The following is a 24,326-nucleotide window of genomic DNA, read 5'->3' as shown; positions in this document are numbered from 1 at the left end:
AATATCCAGATTATTGACAAATATCTCAGATATCAAGATTAACAAATAAGTTTCCTTTATCATACTTCTTGACCATAATACATGGTCTATCTCTTCTTGTCATGATTTATTACTTTCCTTATTCTCCCTAATATAGTACACTTGAAGGTTCAACTTCTAACTGAGAGCACCTATATGAAAGACTATCACTTGTTAAGTCAATATTTAATTATTATATGAGTACATAACTTTAACCTACAGTTATTTTAATTCAGTCATCTAGGACACTTATGGGACACCTATTTCAAGTAACTTCCACATTAAACAAGGCATTTGTACTATGGAAAAATTGAGCTAATATATATGGCATTCTTAAAAAAAGTCTGATACTTGTTACCTGCTAAATAAAAGTTAACTAATCTTATTATTTTTGTATCATAGTCTTTTATTATAACTAAATGAAAGTCATTCTTGCAATATAATTAGTCCTCCTCTAATATATCCATACAAAGTATTGTCTATATATTTTTTCTAAAGATTGGACTCTTGAAGCCTTTTGTTGGCTATTCCTAAATATTTGTCATTTGTATTAATATATATTAGATTGGTTTTATATGAAACTAGATCTAATAAGAAATCAGGAAGATATAATTGCTTTGCTGATCCCATCACTGATTAGTCATATGCCCTGGAACAATATATATCTCCACTTAATCCTTCAGTCTGAGATGAAAAGTACAATTTGTAATACCTCATTGACTGATTTTACATATGTAAAAATTATACCCTGTGTGAAGTATTTCACAGAATACAACATGACATAAATATGAGAGTTATTTATTCCGTATTTTAACACATTTGGGGGAAGTCAAAATTGTTTGAAAATTAACAATATTGCACATATTTGGTGAATAAGTAAACAAGTTTTTTCAAAAGGCATTTTGGTGGTCAAAAATTAGTCTTTCTTTACTTGTGTTTTAGTTCTTTTTAAACTTGAGAAAATATATCTTCCTTTTATAAATCTTTACATTGTTTTCATATTAGATATAATTTTTAATATTTTGACTCTTCTTTCTATTTTATTTTTTTCTTTAATTTTTAATTTTTTTGTTTTTGTTAACATATAATGTATTATTAGCCCCAGGGGTACAGGTCTGTGAATCCCCAGGTTTACACACTTAATAACACATACCTTCCCGATGTCCATAACCCCACCACCCTCTCCCTCCCCTGGCAACCCTCAGTTTGTTTCCTGAGATTAAGGGTCTCTTATTGTTTGTCTCCCTCCTGATTGATCTTGTTTCATTTATTCTTTTCCTACCAAATCCCACACATTGCCTCTCAACTTCTTCATATCAGGGAGATCATATGATAATTGTCTTTCTCTGATTGACTTATTTCACTCAGCATAATATTCTCTAGTTCCATCCACGTCGTCACAAATGGCAAGATTTCATTTCTTTTGATGGCTGCCTAGTAGTCCATTGTATATATATACCACATTTTTATCCATTCATCTGTTGATGGACATCTAGGTTCTTTCCATAGTTTGGCTATTATGGACATTCCTGCTATAAACATTCAGGTGCACGTGCCCCTTCAAATCACTACGTTTGTATCATTAGGGTAAATACCCAGTAGTGCAATTGCTGGTCATAGGATAGCTCTGTTTTCAACTTTTTGAGGAACCTCCATGCTGTTTTCCAGAGCGGTTGCACCAGCTTGCATTCCCACCAACAGTGTGGGAGGGTTCCCCTTTCTCCATATCCTCGCCAGCATCTGTTATTTTCTGACTTGTTAATTTTAGCCATTCTGATTGGTGTGAGCTGGTATCTAATGGTGGTTTTGTTTGTATTTTTCCTGATGCCAAGAGATGTGGAGCACTTTTTCATGTGTCTGTTGGCCATCTGGATGTCTTCTTTGCAGAAATGTCTGTTCATGTCCTCTGCCCATTTCTTGATTGGATTATTTGTTCTTTGGGTGTTGAGTTTGATAAGTTCTTTATAGATTTTGGATACGAGCCCTTTATCTGATATTTCATTTGCAAATATCTTCTCCCATTCTGTCTGTTGTCTTTTGGTTTTAACTGTTTCCTTTGCTGTGCAAAAGTTTTGATCTTAATGAAGTCCCCATAGTTCATTTTTGCCCTTGCTTCCCTTGCCTTTGACAATCTTTCTAGGAAGAAGTTGCTGTGGCTGAGGTCAAAGAGGTTGCTGCCTGTGTTTTCCTCAAGGATTTTGATGGATTCCTTTCTCACAGTGAGGTCCTTCATCCATTTTGAGTCTATTATCATGTGTGGTGTAAGGAAATGGTCCAGTTTCATTCTTCTGCATGTGGCTGTCCAGTTTTCCCAACACCATTTGTTAAAGAGGCTGTCTTTTTTCCACTGGACATTCTTTCCTGCTTTGTCGAACATTAATTGACCATAGAGTTGAGAGTCTATTTCTGGGCTCTCTTTCCCATTCCATTGATCTATGCATCTGTTTTTGTGACAGTGCCATATTGTCCTGGTGATGACAGCTTTGTAATAGAGCTTAAAATCTGTAATTGTGATGCCACAACTTTGGCTTTCTTTTTCAATATTCCTCTAGCTATTCAAGGTCTTTTCTGGTTCCATATAAATTTTAAGATTATTTTTTCTATTTCTTTGAAAAAATGGATGGGATTTTGATAGGAATTGCATTAAATGTGTAGATTGCTTTAGGTTAGCATAGACATTTTCACAATATTTCTTCTTCCAATCCATGAGCATGGAACATTTTTCCATTTGTTTGTGTCTTCCTCAATTTCTTTCATGAGTACTTCATACTTTTCTGAGTATAGATTCTTTGCCTCTTTCATTAGGTTTATTCCTAGGCATCTTATTGTTTGGGGTGCAATTATAAATGGGATGGACTCCTTAATTTCTCTTTCTTCTTTCTTGTTGATGGTGCAAAGAAGTGCAACTGATTTCTGTGCATTGATTTTATATCCTGACACTTTACTGAATTCCTGTACAAGTTCTAACAGATTGGGAGTGGAGTCTTTTGGGTTTCCCACATATAGTAACATATCATCTGCAAAGAGTGATAGTTTGACTTCTTCTTTGCCGATTTGGATGCCTTTAATTTCTTTTTGTTGTCTGATTGCTGAGGCTAAGACTTCTAGTACTATGTTGAATAGCAGTGGTGATAATGACATCCCTTCCATGTTCCTGACCTTAGCAGAAAACTCTTAAGTTTTTCTCCATTGAGAATGATATTTGCGATGGGTTTTTCATAGATGGCTTTGATGATATTGAAGTATGTACTCTCTATTCCTACACTTTGAAGAGTTTTGATCAGGAAAGGGTGCTGTACTTTGTCAAATGCTTTTTCAGCATCTATTGAGAGTATCATATGGTTCTTGTTCTGATTGATTTGTGGATGTTGAACCAACCTTGCAGCCCTGGAATAAATCCCACTTGGTCGTGGTGAATAATCCTTTTAATGTACTGCTGGATCCTATTGGCTAGTATACTGGTGAGAATTTTCGCATCTGTGTTCATCAAGGATATTGGTCTATTATTCTCTTTTTTGATGGGATCCTTGTCTGGTTTTGGGATCAAGGGGATGCTGCCTCATAAAATGAGTTTGGAAGTTTTCCTTCCATTTCTAATTTTTGGAACAGTTTCAGGAGAATAGGACTTAGTTCTTCTTTAAATGTTTGGTAGAATTCTCCTGGGAAGCCGTCTGGCCCTGGGAACTTGTTTGTTTGGAGATTTTTGATGACTGCTTCAATCTTCTTATTGGTTATGGGTCTGTTCAGGTTTTCTCTGTCTTCCTGGTTCAGTTGTGGTAATTTATATGTCTCTAGGAATGCATCCATTTCTTCCAGATTGTCAAATTTGCTGACGTATAGTTGCTCATAATACGTTCTTATAATTGTTTGTATTACTTTGGTGTTGGTTGTGATCTCTCCTCTTTCATTCATGATTTTATTAATTTAGGTCCTTTCTCTTTTCTTTTTGAGAAGTCTGGCCAGGAGTTTATCAATCTTATTAATTCTTCCAAAGAACCATCTCCTAGTTTCATTGATTTGTTCTATTGTTATTTTTTGGTTTCTGTTTCATTGATTTCTGCTCTGATCTTTATGATTTCTCTTCTCCTGCTGGGCTTAGGCTTTCTTAGCTGTTCTTTCTCCAGCTCCTTTAGGTGTAGGTTTAGGTTGTGTATTTGAGACCTTTTTTGTTTCTTGAGAAAGGCTTGTATCGCTATATATTTTCCTCTCAGGACTTCTTTTGCTGTGTCCCACTGATTTTGAACCGTTGTGTTTTCTTTATCATTTGTTTCCATGAATTTTTTCAGTTCTTTAATTTCCTGGTTGACCCATTCATTCTTTAGAAGGATGCTCTTTAGTCTCCATGTGTTTGGGTTCTTTCCAAATTTCCTCTTGTGAATGCATCAGAGCACTGTGGTCTGAAAATATGCAGGGAATGATCCCAATCTTTTGATACCAGTTGAGACCTGATTTATGACCCAGGATGTGATCTATTCTGGAGAAGGTTCCATGTGCACTAGAGAAGAATGTATATTCTGTTGCCTTGGGATGGAATGTCCTGAAAATATCTGTGACGTCCATCTGGTCCAGTGTGTCATTTAAGGCCTCTATTTCCTTGTTGATCTTTTGCTTGGATGATCTTTCCATTTCAGTGAGGGGGCTGTTAAAGTCCCCTACTATTATTGTATTATTGTCCATGTGTTTTTTTATTTTGTTATTAATTGGTTTATATAGTTGGCTGCTCCCACGTTAGGGGCATAGCTATTTAAAATTGTTATATTTTCTTGTTGGACAGACCCTTTGAGTATGATATAGTGTCCTTCCTCATCTCTTCTTATAGTCTGTGGTTTGAAATCTAATTGATCTGATCTAAGGATTGCCACCCCAGCTTTCTTTTGATGTCCTTTACCATGTTGAATTGTTTTCCACCCCCCCCACCATGTTAAATCTGGAGGTGTCTTTGGGTCTAAAATGAGTTTCTTTTAGGCAGCATATTGATGGTTTTTGTTTTTTTTATCCATTCTGATACCCTGTGTCTTTTGATTGGGGCATTTAGCCCATTTACATTCAGGGTAACTATCGAGAGGTATGAATTTAGTGCCATTGTATTGCCTGTAAGGTGACTGTTACTGTATATTGTCTCTGTTCCTTTTTGGTCTACTACTTTTAGGCTCTCTCTTTGCTTAGAGGACCCTTTCCAATATTTCCTATAGGGCTGTTTTTTGGTGTTCACAAATTCTTTGTTTTTGTTTGTCCTGGAAGATTTTTATTTCTCCTATTTTCAATGACAGTCTAGCTGGATATAGTATTTTTGGCTGCATTTTTTTTTTCTCACTTAGTGCTCTGAATATATCATGCAAGTTCTTTCTGGCCTGCAAGATCTCTATGGATAAGTCTGCTGCCAATCTAATATTTTAACCATTGTATGTTACAGACTTCTTGTCCTGAGCTGCTTTCAGGATTTTCTCTTTGTCACTAAGACTTGTAAATTTTACTATTAGATGATGGGGTGTGGACCTATTCTTATTGATTTTGAGGGGGTTCTCTGTGCCTCCTGGATTTTGATGCTTGTTTCTAGGGAAATTCTCTACAATAATTCTTTTCAAAAATATGCCTTCTGCTCCCCTCTTTCTTTCTTCCTCTTCTGGAATCCCAATTATTCTAATGTTGTTTCATCTTATGGTATCACTTATCTCTCAAATTTTTAGTCCAGTAGTTGTTTGTCTCTTTTTGGCTCAACTTCTTTATTCTCTGTCATTTGGTCTTCTATATCACTAATTCTCTCTTCTGCCTCATAATCCTAGCATTAATCCCTAATCCTAGCATTAAGAACCTCCATTTTTTATTGCACCTCATTAATAACTTTTTAAAATTTCAATTTGGTTAGATATTAATTCTTTTATTTCTCCAGAGAGGGCTTTCATTTCTCTGAACAGCGTTCTCTAATATCTTCCCTGCCTTTTTCGGGTCCAGCTAGGACCTTGAGAATCGTCATTCTGAAATCTAGATCTGACATATTACCAATGTCCATACTGATTAGGTCCTTAGCCTTTGGTACTGACTCTTGTTCTTTTTTTTGTGGTGAGTTTTTCCCACCTTGTCATTCTATCCAGGTAAGAATATATGAAGGAGCGAATAAAATACTAAAAGGGTGGCAAAGACCCCAGGAAAATGTGTTTTAACCAAATCAGAAGAGACCCCCAAATTGTGGGGGAAAGAGAGGGGGTAAAAAAAAAGTTCAGAAAAAAAATTTTAAAAAAGAAAAAATATGAAGAAGAAAATATGTATATTAGACTGGTGAATAGAACAGAGTCACAAACTTAATTTTGGGAGTATTTTGGTCTCTTAGAAGAAACTACCTCACCAAATTTTAAAGAATGAAAAATACACACACACACACACACACACACACACACACACACATAATAAGGCTACACACAATCACAATGAAGGGATGGAATATGACTATAAAGATTTTTTTTTTAATTTCTAAAAAAGGATTTAATAGGATAAGTTGGTTGGGAGAATAAAGAAAAAAGAAAGAAAGAAAAAGAAAGTGGAGAGAATTTGCTCAGGCTGGAGACTAGAACAAAACCCTGTGCTAGACTTAGGGTGTATTTTGATCTATTAGAAGAACTTGTATCCCAAATTATTTTAGAGAAAAAAACCCTATGTGTATACAAAAAATAAAATTAGGTACAATGAAGGATAAAATATGACTATAATAATGAAGGTTCAAAAAGATTTTTTTTTTAATGAACGGTATTGTTAAGATAAACTAGTTAAAAAACATTAAAAGAGGAAAGAGTAAAAGCTAAAAAAAAATTTAACATAAGAAAAACATAAAATTAAATAAAACTAATTAACTTTGCAAGACTAACGAATCATGGGGAGAAAGCCATGAATTCCATGTTTTGCTTTCTCCTCGTCTGGAATTCCACTGTTTTCCTTGGTAAGTGAACTTGGTCTTGGCGGGATTTCTTGCTGATCTTCTAGGGGAGGGGCCTGTTGTAGTGATTCTCAAGTGTCTTTGCCTGAGGAGGACTTGCACAGCCCTTTCCAGGGGCTGGGCTAAGTAATTATCTTGGGTTTGTTTTGGGAGTTTTTGTTCCCTGAACACTTTCTATAGAACACTGGAGGACAGGAATGAAAATGGCAGCCTCCCAGTCTCTGGCCTGGAGAAGCCAAGAGCTCAGGGCCCTATTCCTCAGTGAGCCCTCAGAGAAAAGCACTCAATCACTCCCATCTCCCTGGCCTCCAGCTGCACTCCAAGCTCACCTTGCCTGTGACCAAGCATCTCTGTCTCTGGCACACAGTCCCGTCTGGAGTCCCTAAACTCAGCAGATCCCTGCACACTTCCAGGGGGGCACTCCCTGGATCTTGTGGGGTCTCTGCTCACTGAGTAGTTGCCTGACTGTGCCATGGATCACAGTTTAAGGTAACCCCAAGTTGAGAGCTCACTCCTTTGCTCTGTCTCTGTAGCCAGCTTCCCCACTCTAATACCTGCGAGCTCTGTGACACTCAGACACTCCTGATCCTTCTGTGACCCTGCAGAACTTGAGACCACACTGTCCCCACATAGGCTTCACCCCAGCTTAGCCTCTGGTGCAATGTCCTTCAGTGGAGCAGACTTTTAAAAGTTCTGATTTTGTGCTCCGTTGCTCTGCCACTTGCTAGGAGCTGGCTCCTATCCCGGCGGTCTATTTTTCTGTCGCTTTGGATTCACTTGTCTGCAGTTTGTACCTTTCAGAAAGTGGTCAATTTTCTGTTTCTAGAATTGCTGCTCTTCTTCTCTTTGATCTCCTGTTGGAATTGTTCGTGTTTGGAATGGTTTGATAAGCCATTTAGCTGATCTCCTGCTACCTGATGTCATCTCAGCCTGCTACTTCTCCGCCATCTTGACTTCTCCCCTCTCTTCTCCTTCTTTTTAAATACTTTACTCCTTCTCTGAATTTTAAGCAATATTAAAAAGTTGAAAATAACCTAAATATTCAATGATAAAATGATTTGGAGTAGTTTATATACCTAACAATAGAGAACATGTTGATTAAATTATAGTTAGTTATAAAACAATATCTAAATTGTAATGTTATTGGGGCCCTTGGGTGGCTCAGTGGGTTAAGCCTCTGCCTCTGGCTCAGGTCTTGATCTCAGTGTCCTGGGATCAAGGCCTGCATCAGGCTCTCTGCTCAGCAGGGAGCCTGCCTCATCCTCCCCTTCTGCCTGCCTCTCTGCCTCCTTGTGATCTCTCTCTCTGTGTCAAATAAATAAATAAAATCTTTAAGAAAAGAGAAAAAAAAGAAACTTATACCTTGCCTCTATGTGTAATTAGACAATAGTATATTAATCACCAAAAAGAAGAGGAAATTGATAATATATCCATAATAAATTAATTAATATTTATTGAATTCATAAGTTATAATAACATATTTGTGGTTAAATTGATAGATGTATACTGACAAAGAAGCTGGAGTTATATGTGATATAAAGGGAATTTATTTGACTGTTTTATAGCTACAAGTTCATAGAAAGCAATCAGAGATTTTTCCCTCTCCATCATTCTCTCTTTATATTCCTAACTTTTGAAGTTTGTAGGATAATAAAAATTAATTTGCACTGGATTGCTTACAATTAACCCACTCCAAAAGAATTGTCTAAATTTTATGTCTGTCTTATTTAAGAGAAAGTAACAAATAGAATTTTTCTACTTTGAAACACATCACTACATCTCTGTTTCAAGAAGAATGCTTCAGTCTGCAATTACTATATTCATTTCTTCGTTCCTTCATAAAATGTCTAGTGCTTGATTATTCACTTGATTTTCAGACCCAGTATTTTTCTTGAAAAAAAAAAAATCACAAAAGCATATGACATTATCCACACTTTGAATAGCTCCAAAGTAGTTACCTAATTATAGTAATATGAGCAGGAGGAGTATAGGGAGAGAGAACTCAAACTTTTGCAGCACCTACTGTATGACAGGCATTCTGTTCAGATTTACAAATACTCTTTTATATATCCTTCATAAGTAAGCAGTGGGTTACTATTTTAAATGTATAAATGTGGAAACTAAAAGAATAAAGGATAATAACCTTCCTCAAATCACAGATCTAGTAAGTTGCCACTCTGAGTTTTGATAGCACATTCATTTAATAGCAAAAATGAGAAAACTAAGAAAAATACCTTGGGTATTTTTATGGGCATTTACATTCCTATTCTATTTTCTTTTTTTTTATTCATTTGAGTTTATGTGGAATAATTGACAAGTACTCTTTTAACCCATACATGATCTTTAACATCTTTTTTTAAGGAGCTTTGAATTATTAGTCATAATCTTTAACGTGATAACTGATTAAGGTATTATTTATATTTTATCTACATATTACAAATTTTATGTAATCTGAGTCAGCATATTGTGAGATACTTCATCTTTCTTGTGCCTGCTTACATTAATTAGATTATAGGAATAGATTCAGGGGGAAGAAAAAAACACATGTTGAAAATAATCCTAATAAAGTAATGGGAGATGTAAAATGAGAAAATGTTAGCTTTTAAACAGCTTCTCTACTTATTTTAACATTATCACCTCTATTATGTAGCTTAACCAATGATGATATAATACATTCAGTTGAGAAAGTAGGCATCAATTTTGAATTCATGAAGGAAGGTACTTAAATATGAATTTGTATCCAATATCTTTAAATGAAAATCTTCTGTAAGGAATGTTTCTTGGAAAACAACTAGAACTCATGGACTAGTGCTTTTGTAATCCTTCACCAGGTCATTTTTCAGTGGTACTGATTATGGGATGAAAGGCAGGAGAAGTCAGTCTTCTTTCAACTATCTGTTATTAATTGTATTTGAGAGGTAAGAATTTGAACTCCTTGACAAAGAGAATATTACAAACGCTGGCATCTTTTATACCTAATCTTTCTGTCACCTTATATTTAAAGTCCCTTTAAAGCAGAATTTTTTGTTTTTAATGAAATTCTCCTGTGAACAATTTCTATCATTTTTAGTTTGTATAAAATCCCATTATTTGACTTTTATTTTAAAGAATCTTTTTCCTGGCTATAGATTTCAAGCTGTTAAGTTTGTCATTGTTGTTGTTTTCTAACACTTTAGAGGTATAATTTCATTTTTCTCTTGGTTTCTGTCATTTCTGCTATTAATCTAGTTGTCAATGTTATTTTTGCTCTAATTGTCTATTCCTTCAATTTTATCAATGTTCTGATATCGTTTTCTTCATATTTTTTGTTCAGATTTCACTGAGCTTTGAAAATTAATGTTTTATTGTTTTCATCATTTTCAAGGTATTTTCACATATTATTTTTTGTAATAATGCTTTTAAGTCATTCTCAGTTTCCTCACTCCTTAGGATTCCCATTATATTCACATTAAACTTTTGTTAACACTGTATTTCAATCATTTTTTGCTCTTTACTTCTCCTATCTCTCTATACTTCAGTTTTTTTTAAATTTTTTTTAATATTTTATTTATTTTTTTTATTTTTTTTTAAGATTTTATTTATTTATTTGACAGATAGATCACAAGTAGGGAGAGAGGCAGGCATAGAGAGAGAGGAGGAAGCAGGCTCCCTGCCAAGACTGTCTTTAGTTTCATTAATCCTTTCTTCTATTATGACAAATCTGTTGTTAAATGAATACATTACTTTTTTAAAACAATTACTTTTTTTTAAAACTATAGTCAAGCTAAGTAACTATCTTTTCACATTTTTACCAATTTTTGTGTGTGAGGAAGAGCACCTGAAATCTACTCTATTATTACATTTTTGGTATTCAATACAGTACTACTATACAGTACTATTAACTATGGTCTTCATGCTTTATGTCAGATCTATAAAGATTCATCTTATATAATTGCAACTTTGTACTCTTTAATGAACATCTCCCCATATCCCCTACCTCCTGTCACCTGATAACCACCATTAATTAATTTTAGTTGTATTTTCTATTCTAATTTTTATGTTTGACTCTTTCATATGCATTTTCATTATCTTATGAGCTTCTCAATTCACTGTTTTTCCTTGAACATGTTTTTCAGTTTTTTGAAAGACTCTTTGATATATCCAATATTTAGATGACCTTGGTTATTTTCATATATTGCTACTTTTTCCTTTTTTTGATTATTCCTTTCTTTTGTTTTCCATCATTGGTCCTCTCTCTTGGCATCATAGTGAGTTGTTTTTTTTTTAATTCAATCAGCCATCAGATTAGTTTCATACATCATTAGTTTCAAATGTAATATTCAGTAATTTATCAGTTGCTTATAATACCCAGTGCTTAGCTCATCATGTGCCCTCCTTAATGCCATCACCCAATTATCCCATTTCCCCATCTATCTTCCTTCCAGCAACCCTCAGTTTGTTTCCTATAGTTAAGAGTCTATGATTTTTCCTCCTGTTCTGATGACTTCTCATTCAGTTTTCCCTTTCTTCCCCTATGATCATCTACATTGTTTCTTATATTCCACATGTGAGTGAAACAGTATGATAATTGTCTTTCTCTGCTTGACTTATTTCACTCAACATAATACCTTCCAGCCAATCCATATAGATGTAAATGGTAAGTATTCCTCCTTTCTGATGGCTGAATAATATTCCATTGTATATGTACATACCACGTCTTCTTTATCCATTCATTTGTTGATGAACCTCTCTTCTCTTTCCACGGTATGCTGTTGTGGACATTGATGCTATGAACATTGGGGTGCAGATGCCGCTTTGGATCACTACATTTGTATCTTTGGAGTAAATACATAGTAGTGAAATTGCTGGATCATAAGGTAATTCTATTTTTCACTTCTTGAGGAATTTTCATACTGTTTTCCAGAGTGGCTATACCAGCTGGCATTCCCACCAACAGTGTGAGACAGTTCCCCTTTCTCTGTATCCTCACCAACATTTCTTGTTTCCTGTCTTCTTAATTTCAACAATTCTGACTGGTGTAAATTGATATCTCATTGTGGTTTTGATTTGTATTTCCCTGATGTCAACTGATATGGAATTTTTTTTTCATTTGTCTCTTGGCCATTTGTATGCATTATTTGGAGAAATATCTGTTCTTGTCTTCTGCCCATTTCTTGACTAGATTATTTGTTTTTTGGGTGTTGAGTTTGGTAAGTTCTTTACAGCTCTTGGATACTCCCTCTTTATCTGTTATGCCATTTGCAAAAATCTTCTCCCATTCCATAGGTTGCCTTTTAGTTTTTTTGACTGTTTCCTTTGCTGTGCAGAAGTGTTTGTCTTGATGAAGCTCCAATAGTTCATTTTCGTGTTTGTTCCCTTGATTCTGGAGACTTGTCTAGCAAGAAGTTGCTGCAGCTGAGGTTGAAGAGGTTGCTGCCTCTGTTCTTCTCTAGGATTTGGATGGATTCCTATCTCAAATTTAGGTCTTTAATCCATTTTGAGTTTATCTTTGTGTATGGTATAAGAAAATGATCCAGTTTCATTCTTCTACATGTGACTATATAATTTTCCCAACACCATTTATTGAAGAGATTCTATCTTTTTTTTTTTTTTTCTCCATTAGAAATCCTTTCCAGCTTTGTCGAAGATTAGTTGACCATAGAGTTGAGGGTCCATTTCTGAGTTCTCTATTCTATTTTATTGATATATGTGTCTGTTTTTATACCAGTACCATTCTTCTTGATGATTACAGCTTTGTAATATAGCTTGAAGTCTAGTGTCATGATACTACCAGCTTTGGTTTTCTTTTTCAACTTTCCTCTGACTATTTGGGGTCCTTTCTAGTTCCATACAAGTATTAGGATTATTTGTCCCAGCTCTGTGAAAAATGTTGATGTTGATACGGATTGCATTGAATTTGTAGATTTCTTTGGGTAGCATAGACATTTTCATAATATTTATTATTCCAATACGTGAACATGGAATGTTTTTCCATTTCTTATCCATTTCTTCCTCCATTTTTTCCATAAGTGTTCTGTAGTTTTTGGAGTATAGATCCTTTATATCTTTGGTTAGGTTTATTCCTAGGTATCTTATGGGTTTTGGAGCAATTGTAAAAAGTATTGATTCTTAGATTTCTCTTTCCTCTGCCTCATTGTTAGTGTATAGAAATGCAATTGATTTGTGGCCATTGATTTTATATCCTGCTACTTTCCTGAATTCCTGTATGAGTTCTAGCAATTTGGGAGTAGAGTCTTTTGGGTTTTCCACATAAAATATCATGTCATCCTGTGAATATGAGTTTGACTTCTCTGCCAATTTGAATGCCTTTTATTTCTTTTTGTTGTTTGATTGCTGAGGCTAGGACTTCTAGTACTATGTTGAACAGCAGTGGTGAAAGTGGGGATAACTTTGGTCTTCCTTAGGAGAAAAGCTCTCAGGTTTTCCCCATTGAGAATGTTATTTTCTGTGGGCTTTTCATAGATTACTTTTATGATAATGAGGTATGTTCCCTCTATCCCTACACTGTGGAGAGGTTTAATCAAGAGAGTATACTGTATTTTGTCAATGCTTGTCTGAATCAATTGAGAGGATCATATGGTTCTTATCCTTTCTTTTATTAATGTGATTTATCCCATTGATTGATTTGCAGATGTTGAACTTCCCTTGCATCCCAAAAATCCCACTTGGTTATGGTGAATAGCCCTTTTAATGTACTGTTGGATCCTATTGGCCAGTATCTTTGTGAGAATTTTGACATCCAGTTCATCAGGGATATTGGTCTGTAGTACTTTTGGGGGGAGTCTTTGTCTGGCTTTGGGAATAAAGTAATACTGGCCTCATAGAACAAGTTTCAAAGTTTTCCTTCTGTTTCTGTTTTTTGAAATAGCTTCAGAAGAATAGGTCTTAGTTCTTCTTTAAATGTTGGGTAGAATTCCCCTGGGAACCCCTCTGGCCCTAGAGTCTTGTTTATTTTTTTTTTTTCATTTTTTTGTTGTTGTTTTTTATTTACAGCATAACAGTGTTCATTGTTTTGGCATCACACCCAGTGCTCCATGCAGTACGTGTTGGTGGGTAGAGTCCTGTTTGTTGTGAGGTTTTTATTGCTTCGTCAATTTCCTTTCTAGTTATGGGTCTGTTCAGGTTTTCTATTTCTTCTTGTTTCATCTTTGGCAGTTTATAAGGTACCAGGAATGCATCCATTTCTTCCAGATTACTTAATTTGTTGGCATATAGTTGCTCATAATATGTTCTTAAAATTGTATGTCTTTGGTGTTGGTCATGACCTCTCCTCTTTCATTCATGATTTTTTTAAATTTGGGTCCTCTCTCTCTCTGATAAGTCTGGCAAAGTGTCTATTGATCTTATTAATTCTTTCAAAGAACCAGCTTCAAATTTCATTGATCTGTTCTAATGTTCTTTTGGTTTCTAGTCCACTGATTTCTTCTCTATTCTTCATTATTTCTCATCTTCTGCTTGGTTTAGGCTTTGTTTGCTGTTCTTTCTCCTGCTTCTTTAGAGGTAAGTTTAGCTTCTGTATATGAGACTTTGCTAATTTTTTGAGAAAGGCTTGTATGTGCTAAGCACTTCCCTCTTAGGACTGCCGTTACTTTATCCAGAAGGTTTTCACCCCAGTTGTGTTTTCATTTTCATTTTCATTTGTTTCCATGAAAATTTTAAACTCTTCTTTATTTTCCTGGGTGACGCATTCATTTTTAACAGAGGCCCATTTACCTCCAAGTGTTTGAGTTCCTTCCAAATTTCCTCTTGTGATTGAGTTCACATTTCAAAGCATCGTGGCCTGAAAATATGCAGGGATTAATCCTAGTTTTTTGGTACTGGTTGAGACCTGATTTGTGGCCCAGTATTTGATCTGTTCTGTAGAATGTTCCATGTGCATGTGAGAAGAATATGTGTTTTGCTGCTTTAGGAAGGAATGCTCTGTATGTATCTGTGAAGTCCATCTGGCCCAGTGTGTCATTCAGAGCCATTGTTCCCTGGTTGATCTTCTGCTTAGATGATCTGTCCATTGCAGTGAGTGAGGTGTTTAAGTCCCCTACTATTATTGCATTATTATCAATGTGTTTCTTCAATTTGATTATTAATTGCTTTATGTAATTAGCTGCTGCCAAGTTAGGACCATAAATGTTTAGAATTGTTAGATATTCTTGTTGGATAGACCCTTTATATATGAATAATGTCCCTCCTCATCCCTTATTAAGTCTTATTATATATAACATAATACATATAATATATAATATATGACACAATATATCATATAATATATCATATATGTTACATTTCTTATTATATAGACTTTGGTTTAAAGTCTAATTTGTCTGGTATGAGGATTGCTACCCCAGCTTTCTTTTGATGTCCATTGGTATGATAAATGATTACATCCCCTCACTTTCATTCTGGAGTTGTCTTTAGGTCTTCTTGTGGTCTCTTGTAGACAGAATATGGATAGACCTTGCTTTTTTATCCAATCTGATACTTGTGTCTCTTGACTGGGGCATTTATCCCATTTACTATTGAGCAATACAAATTTAGTGTCATTGTATTACCTATAAAATCCCTGTTTCTGTAGATTGTCTCTGTTTCATTCTGGTCTGTGTTACTTTTGGGTTCTCTTTTGCTTACAGGATCCCCTCTAGTATTTCTTGCAAGGCTGGTTTAGTGATTGTAAATTCTTTTAGTTTCTATTTGTCTGCAAGCTCCTTATCTCTCCTTCCATTCTGAGTGACAGCCTTGCTGGATAAAGTATTCTTGGCTGCATATTTTCTCATTTAGTACCCTGAATATATCAAGCCAGCCATTTTTTTTTCTTACATCTCAGGCTGAATTCATAGGTGTTCAGAATGATTTGATAGTTATCTAGCTAAATTCAAGGGACTAGATGAAATGATGTCCCCTATTCTTCCACCATCTTGCCTCCCTCCATCCCAGTGAGCTTTGATTAACTGTTGTATTTTTTGTATAAAAAGTTATTAATTCTCAGGTTTTAGTAGGATAATAGGATATTAGAAAATAATCATGAGATTGAACAAAGGTTTTATGCTCTGTTAAGGATGATTTGTATTGACCAATATATTTTTTCTGCCTCTAGAAATTTCTTTTCTTCTAGAGGTCAGCCCTTTCAACTTCTCATTGGAAAGAAAGTTTCTGGAATTACCAGCGATCTTGGAATCTGCCACCTCTGAACTCTAAATTCTGCCTCCTCGGAACAGCAAGACTGCTGAAATCTGTGCTCAAGGTTTATTCTCCAAGACGGTGTTTTGACTGTTTTTCTTTTCCCTTATTTTCTTAGGTTTGTCTTATACCTCCCTAGTACAGGAGTTAAGTCCTGAAATGAAGTTACACTTGAAATTTTAGTCACACTTCTGAAGGCCCCATCAAGTTCTAATTGTCTTGGGAACTTTGAATTCTAACTATTTTTTTTTTCCAACCTCCTATCAGATTGTTGCAGGTCTTAGTTACCACTTCCTCATTTATCTCTATTCTCTAAACTACACATCGGCAAAAGCCTTGATCAAAAATGTGAAGTAGGATGTGGAAGTCATTGTGGTACTCTGATGTTTTCTCTGGATTCTTAGACCCTTAAGTCATAAGTGGCTTAGATTTTCTCTGAGACTCTCAGTTATTTCATATATTTAATCCAGATTTTATAATTATTTGGGGTGGATTGCTCATCTAATACTAGCTCTTTTGTCATGGCTGAAAGCATAATTTTCTTAAACCCAAATTTTTGTCACCTGAAACCTTTGAGGCTGCTGAAATATCTTCTTACCTCCTCAGAGTCACAGGGAAATTTAGGCTGAGGGCAAATAATATTAATCCAGTCAGAGATTAATTTGAGTTTTGAGATCATCATTTATAAGACCTGATTCATTTCCAGTTGCCATTATTTCTAGTTCTTAGCCCTATAGATCTCAACTGAAAGCCTAGGGTGTAGCCCATGTTGATGTGACAAGGACTTCAATTTTTGTCTCTGTTATAGAGTGAAACTACAGAATGCTGTGATTGATTCGCAAATTCCTACCCACCAACTTTGATTTGCTTCAAGTTGAAAAGTGGCTATGAATTTAATGCTTATCTCTTCATAATTCCATGCCCAGATCTGAGGGTTTTTCTCTCTCAAATAACTTTGACAATAGAAAGAAAGAAAGATAGATAGATAGATAGATAGATAGATAGATAGATAAGTAGATAGATATCTTTGACTTGTAATGAGATTATGTCCCAATAAACACATTATAAATTGAAAGTATCATGAGTCAAACATGCATTTAATTCATCTATTCTACAAACATTGTAACTTAGCCTAGCCTAACTTAAATGTGCTCAGAACAATTACATTAACCTATAGCTAGGCAACATCATCTAACCCAAAGCCCATATTATAATACAGTGTTGAAAATATCATGTAATTTATTGACTCCTGTACTGTAAGTCAAAACCAGCATGGCTGTATAGGTACAGAATTGTTGTACCTCACATGGCTGACTGGGAGCTGTGGTTTCCTGCTGCTGCTTAGCATCATGAGAGAATATTTACCACATATTTCTAGCCCAGGAAGAGCAAAATTCAAAATCCAAAGTACAGTTTCTACTGAATATGCATCGCTTTTTAAGGATTGTAAATTTAAAAAATCATAAGTCAACTATTATGAATCAGGGATCATATGTGTGTGTTAATATTTGATCCAACACATGTCAGTTTTTCTCAGAAGGAAGTTTGTCAACTATGAGATAGTTCTCCATAGGTAGAAACAGAACTCTCTACAACCACTACAGCCACTTTTGAATAAACACTGCAACTACTATAGCTAATTTAAACTTCACAGATTTGCATCTTGAATTTCAACTAAATAACAGTGTTCATCTCTCAAGCTTACAAGATAAAATTATTTTGACACATAATGAACAGAATAAATGGTATTGGAGACTTTTTATTTCATACCACCAGCATTACAGAAATTTGGTTACAATTTGTCATCTACAATATCTTCTCAACAAATTAAGCACATCCTTCTTTCAGTTAGAGGTCATCTTTTTTTCATGAAAACACATGGATAACAAATAATTCTAATTTAACAAATTATAAGCATATTATGAAATATCAGAATTCTATAATATTACTTTGGCACATTTTTCAGTAAGGGAAATATTTTTATTTCTTATGAAAAGTATGATTAGGAAACATGCAAATATATTTTGTATCTTGGCCTCAAATGAAATAGAATTACAGCACTGTTAAGGAGGAATTGAAATATGTTTATTTTCGTCCCTGATGTACAGTTGAAAATTATAAGAAGAAAATATATATGTTTGTGTTTCAGAAGAGATACATTCTGCTACTTCCATAATTGTCAAGCTCTTCCTAAAGAACTCTAAGGGGAAATTATGATTCTCATTCATATTGCCTAGATTTTATCACAGTTTTTGTTTACATCTGTTAATATGCAGCTAGTGGTATTTAGCACTGATGTTGCAGATTAGGAATGTAGAATTTAAGGGCTGGATCATTGCCTTCACTTTTTTCAGAGTTTAAGATTTACCTTGTACTGGTAGATCAGTGTGACCTTACCTTCACAATTTCCTGAAACCCCTTACACAATTGATGTGTTTCCATTCTTTACAATTATTTTTTTAAAAAACAGTTACTGTTTATTAGCTACATATAATGTTCAGGCCTTCTTTAAAGAACTTCAAATCTGCTAGCACACTTTCTCCTCAAAATAGAGTGTTAGAGTTTTGTAGAGATTGAGCCACTGACAGTAAGGTTTGGGTCATATAGCTCATAAGGGGTTAATCCATGATTCAAAATCAGACAGTTTGGCTTGAGGCCAGGGTCTTAACTAGCAAATTAAAAAGCCTACTTAGATTATTTACTGAATTGTCTATTTAAACTATGTGTGAAATTGGCTATTTGCTTTGCTAGATAATAAACATCTCTGTTTTATGGTATACTAATTTAGATCCTTCAATGACAAGCAACAGAAGTGTACCCTATTAACAGAAGAAAATAGTGAATTTATTGAATGGGTATATAATACCTCAAAGAATTTAAGTGTGATTTGAAGAACATTATGTTAGAAGTGGCAATAACTAGGGCATCAGTAGGGTCTAATTAACAAGTGTTAGTGGAGAATTTCTTTAGAGTATGCAGAGCCAACTATTTCCTGTTCTATGGTGTTGTTCAACATTCAAATTTCAGTGAGAACTCACATGACTGACCTGTCTTGGGTTAAAAAGGAGCAGGAAGAAAGTTAATTGTACTAAAAGATGGTGTCTGTGACAAAAGTCTTATTTCCAAAGCAGTTTTGTGATGCTATTTCCTGAAAGATGAGTAATGGATGCTGGGAAAGCAAAAGTACCTAGGATTCAATTCATAAAGCAAATGCTTCACCACAGAATATGAAGAACCATTTGATGATAGTTGTATGCTATACATAAGAAATTATCACCTAAAGTTATTCACTTGTTAGGCTAACCAGAGTGTCTTTTCCCTTATTAGATAATTATTTCTTTTAATATACACAATTTAAAGTTGTATTTTTAATATTTTTGTATCTCCTACAATTTCCATTTTATAATCAATAAACTATAATAGTAAAAGTGACAACCATTAAAAATGTCTTCATTTACGGGCGCCTGGGTGACTCAGTGGGTTAAAGCCTCTGCCTTCAGCTCAGGTCATGATCCCAGAGTCCTGGGATCGAGCCCCGCATCGGGCTCTCTGCTCAGCAGGAAGCCTGCTTCCCTCCTCTCTCTCTCTGCCTGCCTCTCTACCTACTTGTGATCTCTCTCTGTGTGTGAAATAAATTTAAAAAAAATGTCTTCATTTACTGTTTATTTAACATTTTCACTGTGCCTGGGTGGCTCAGTCAGTTAAGCTCCTGACACTTGGTTTTGGCTCAGATTGTAATCTTGTGGTCATGGGACTGAGACCCGCACTGGGCTCTGCGCTAAACTCAGAGTCTGCTTTATATTCTCTCTCTATCTCTCCTGCTTGTGCTCTCTCTTTCTTTTAAATAAATAAATATTTTTAAAGAACAAAATTAGCAATATTTTCATTAGTCATATAACTCATGTTAGACACTGTAGTGAGATACTTTCTAAAAAGACACAGAAGACATTGTATTCTATTAGTTAAGAGTTTTTTAAAATATTTTTAATAATTTGTAATGGTTTGCAGTATGAGATTCATGACTTGAAATTATAAAACAAAAACAATTGATAGTTTGAGACAAATTGATTTCCATGTAAGTGAAAAATTGTTTACTAATTATTTTAAAATAACATCAATTCACTGTACTCAAAAATAATGAGATGATGAGAATTTGAAATTTATACAAAACTCTAATGAGTAGCACATATTACTGCAATTTCAATTATTTTATGCATTGTAATTATGTAATCTATCATTCCATACAGGAAATTTTTGAGTCTGAAAGTGAGTGGTATTAATAATTACTCTTGGGTCACAGATCCTTTAGTGGCCATAAAGAAGGTAAGATTTTTATAAGTCACAGGAAGAGATTTAAGATAGAGGACTGTGAAAAGCTAAATACCTGAAATTAAAGAGAACATTGGCATAGTCCAAGAATAGAGAACATTATCAAGGCTAAAAATAGTGATAGTAATAGAATTAGTGTTGGAGAATAGAAGGAACCTAATGTAAGAAGCTAGTATCTGAATCTTGAAGACTTAGATAGTTCTTCTGTCTCATTATCCATTTAGGAACTGTCATGGTTGTTAATATTCTTCATTACATTCTGTGTGTATCAATCCACTAAGTAAAATTTCATAACCCTTTTGTCATAGGACAACAATATGTTTTTGATGCATATTATTTATAACAATTTAATATCTGTGTTGTCTATTAATGTTATATAATAGTCAGGAATCAGTGAGAAGCTAACTGGATGAAATGTATCCTTGGTAACAAGATTTTGAGACACCTTGATGAAAAAGTTTTAGAGTGTCCATACCTAAGTGTTAAGAGAAGATACTATTTACATATATGTTCTTCCCAGTACCTCTTCTCACAGCTTGCAATGGATAAGGCTAGTTACTTGTTAAGTCAGTGTGAGAAAGGAAAACCCTGAGAGGTATTTCATGAAAGGAGACAGTGTCAACTCGAATTCATTAAAAAAAAAAAAAAAAAGTTCTCTTAGAATTGATTCCCTGAGATTAGTAAAGTTACCTTGGAATCCAGAAGTCAGAGTAAAGAAGTAACAGGGGCTGCAGAGCAAAAGAAGCATGAGCTACAATAAAAATAATACTTTGGCATATATTTGAAAATTTAAATTTAAGATAAATCATAAAGAATCTTGTTCCACATTCAAAGAATTTTTTAAAATATCAGGAGACACCTGTCCATCTCTTGGAGCTTCAGTAGAATATTGACAGGATGAAAATTATACTTAAAGAATATTACTTTGGCAGCAGTATAATGGGCATATTGAATGGGGAAGCAAGGAGTTGAAGCCAGAATGAAAAATTAGAGGGTCATTCATAGATTGAGTCATTTTAAACTGTTGTTTCTGAGTATGCAAAATGTTCAAATATTGGCACTTTCATATGGTTAAACCTAATAGTATTTCTGGATATAATGTAATAGGGTAATAAAGTGATGTTTTTGAGACAATAGAATAAAAGAGATAGATGTAAAAAAATTGTCAATTTTAGGAATCTTGTTTCAGTAAAGTAACAGCATGACTCTAACTGCTTTTTGGAGCTTCCTAGGGATGAATAGAACATCTTTGAAAATAGTTCTTGTTTACTGAATACTAAGATAAGCCCAATATACTCCTAATATCTTACATAGATGAGTTCATGGAATTATTATAATAACCTTAAGAGATAGGTATTATTATCATACTCATTCAGTAAGTTAGGAAACAGATGTACTGAGAATATTTCCAACTTGTCCAAGATAACACAGCTAGTAAGAATAAGACGCGGGACCAGTATTTGAATCCCAGGTGAATCTATAGTTCATACTTCGAATAGTTAAAATACACTGTTTGGATTAAGTTTCCAAAACATCTTTTCCACATACATCACAAATTGCATGTCTATTTACAAGTAAAAAACAATAATTAAAAATAGGACTTATATTCAATAAAATTGAAAAGTAGATGAAATCTGATTTTTATTCCTAGAAATTATTCTCAGCAAATATTATTCAAGATCACTAAATTTTATTAAAGTCTGTACCATATTCTTTCTCATTTCAGGCTCTACCACTGCGATCAAACACATAAATTAATTAAAGCTATATTTTTAATGTTCGTAATGGCTTCGTTTCTTTATGGTGAATATTTGCTTTATAACTTGGCTTTGTTGGCCTAAACCTAAAGAAGTAATCAATTTATAAACTTGAGAAAACATATCCACATGTCACGTTGGAACAAAATTCTCCAATCTTACAATAAATATGACTGATATGTCCTTATAAATTCTACCCCCTAATATTGAACTTTCTCAATTGTAAAACAAGTCTTTGTAAGTATATAATAATAGCATTTGAGGGATAACAGAAGGAAAGAAAAAAAGAGGGAAAAACATAAACAAAATTTTCAGTTATTATAGAATTTAGCCATTCTAATGTCTTATGAAACAAATTAATAAAAATCAGGTATAATTTATATGTGAAGCAAATTTATAGCTAGAAAATTCATGTTTTTTAACTTGAAAACAAATTTCAAAAGTTAATTAATCTTTAATCAGATATAGAAACATCAGGGTCTGTAAGAATATCAAGAAAAAAATTTCTCCTAGTAAAAACAATATTACCAGTTCTTTTCGAATGATTAAATTCATGTCTCAAAAGCTCCAGTTTATATGGATAATGTAAACATTTGAGGTACCCTCACACACACACACACACACACACACACACACACACACACACACACAATGACCTGCTAAACATCCTAACACCATGTTACTCTGTTCTTTTTCTCTGTGTCCTGTGTTCATCTGCCTCTTATTTTTTCTTTAGTTATGGAAGTTTCTCTGTTCATTTAATTGTGCATCCGTATACTGCTTCTTATGAATTTGTGCATTTTCTTAATTTAGATTTTAGTTTTTTCCAGTGTACCATGCCTCTGTAGCTTGCTTCAAATTATAGAAATTTGTCTCATAGTGGTTATATGTTTCATGTCCTTAGCTGAAGAAATAATATTTTGCAAGTCTCAGTGTTAGGGGAGAAAGAAAAGGAAATGAGATAATTTTTATTTACTTAGCTCCAAGCAATGATTAAATTAGATATGCTGAGAAGAAAGTCCCTATAACTTTATTAATTAATATCTTTCTTTAAACTGTGGAATGTATAATGTAATTATATATCTATAATATAAAATTTAGTATTTCTTTACTGCTTTAGAATTTGTAAGACTGGGTGCTTGCATGGGTCAGGTGGTTAAGTTTCTGCCTTAGGTCTGCTCAGGTCATGGGATCCTGGGTCCTGGGATGGAGTCCAGCATGGGACTCCCTGCTGGTTGGGGAGAATGCTTCTCCCTCTGCCTCTGCCCCTTCTCCCTGCTCATGTGCACTCTCTCTTTCTCACTTACGCTCTCACTTGCTTTCAAATAAACAAATAAATAATCTTTAAAAAAAAAAAAAAGAATTTGTAAGGCTTTCATATACAATTTTTCCTAACAGAGAAATGTGGACCACTCGTCTCCACCCAATTCTCCTTCCATTATTTTGCCTGTTACTTTCAAACAAGTGTCATTGTCTAATGTATTGATTCTAATCTATTATATCCACTTACTTTTTTATTTTATTCATTTGGTCTCTCTCTACCCTGATCCTACCAAATGATTTAAGATTTTTTTTTTTTTACTTTTTTTTAATTTTATTTATGTGACAGAGAGAAATCACAACTAGGCAGAGAGGCAGGCAGAGAGAGAGGAGGAAGCAGGCTCCCTGCAGAGCAGAGAGCCCGATATGGGGCTCGATCCCAGGACCCTGGGACCATGATCTGAGCCGAAGGCAGAGGCTTTAACCCACTGAGCCACCCAGGTGCCCCTGATTTAAGATTTTTGAGAACAAGTATTTTGTTTTGTTTAATGCTATGCCTGCAACATCCAGAACATTGAATGGCACATAGCTGGAAATTAATAAATAATGGCTGAATACATATAAAATGAAATTATCCCAAACTTGATTTTATAAATGAAGAAAAAATTAAGGATATAGACTTTTCCTAATGATACAGAGCTATTAGTACAGCGATAGTATGTGAACTCATTTCTTCTGCTTTTAAATCCAGAATCCTATCAATAAATATAATTGTCCATCTGTTGATAGTTACCCATTTAAAGGCTTAAGATGTGTTTTTTAATGTGAAAGGAATATCTAGTTAATGAAAACATTCAAAGGAA

This window comes from Meles meles, chromosome 14, assembly GCF_922984935.1.
Source record: "Meles meles chromosome 14, mMelMel3.1 paternal haplotype, whole genome shotgun sequence".
Lineage (NCBI taxonomy): Eukaryota > Metazoa > Chordata > Mammalia > Carnivora > Mustelidae > Meles > Meles meles.
This window is presented reverse-complemented; position numbering follows the sequence as displayed.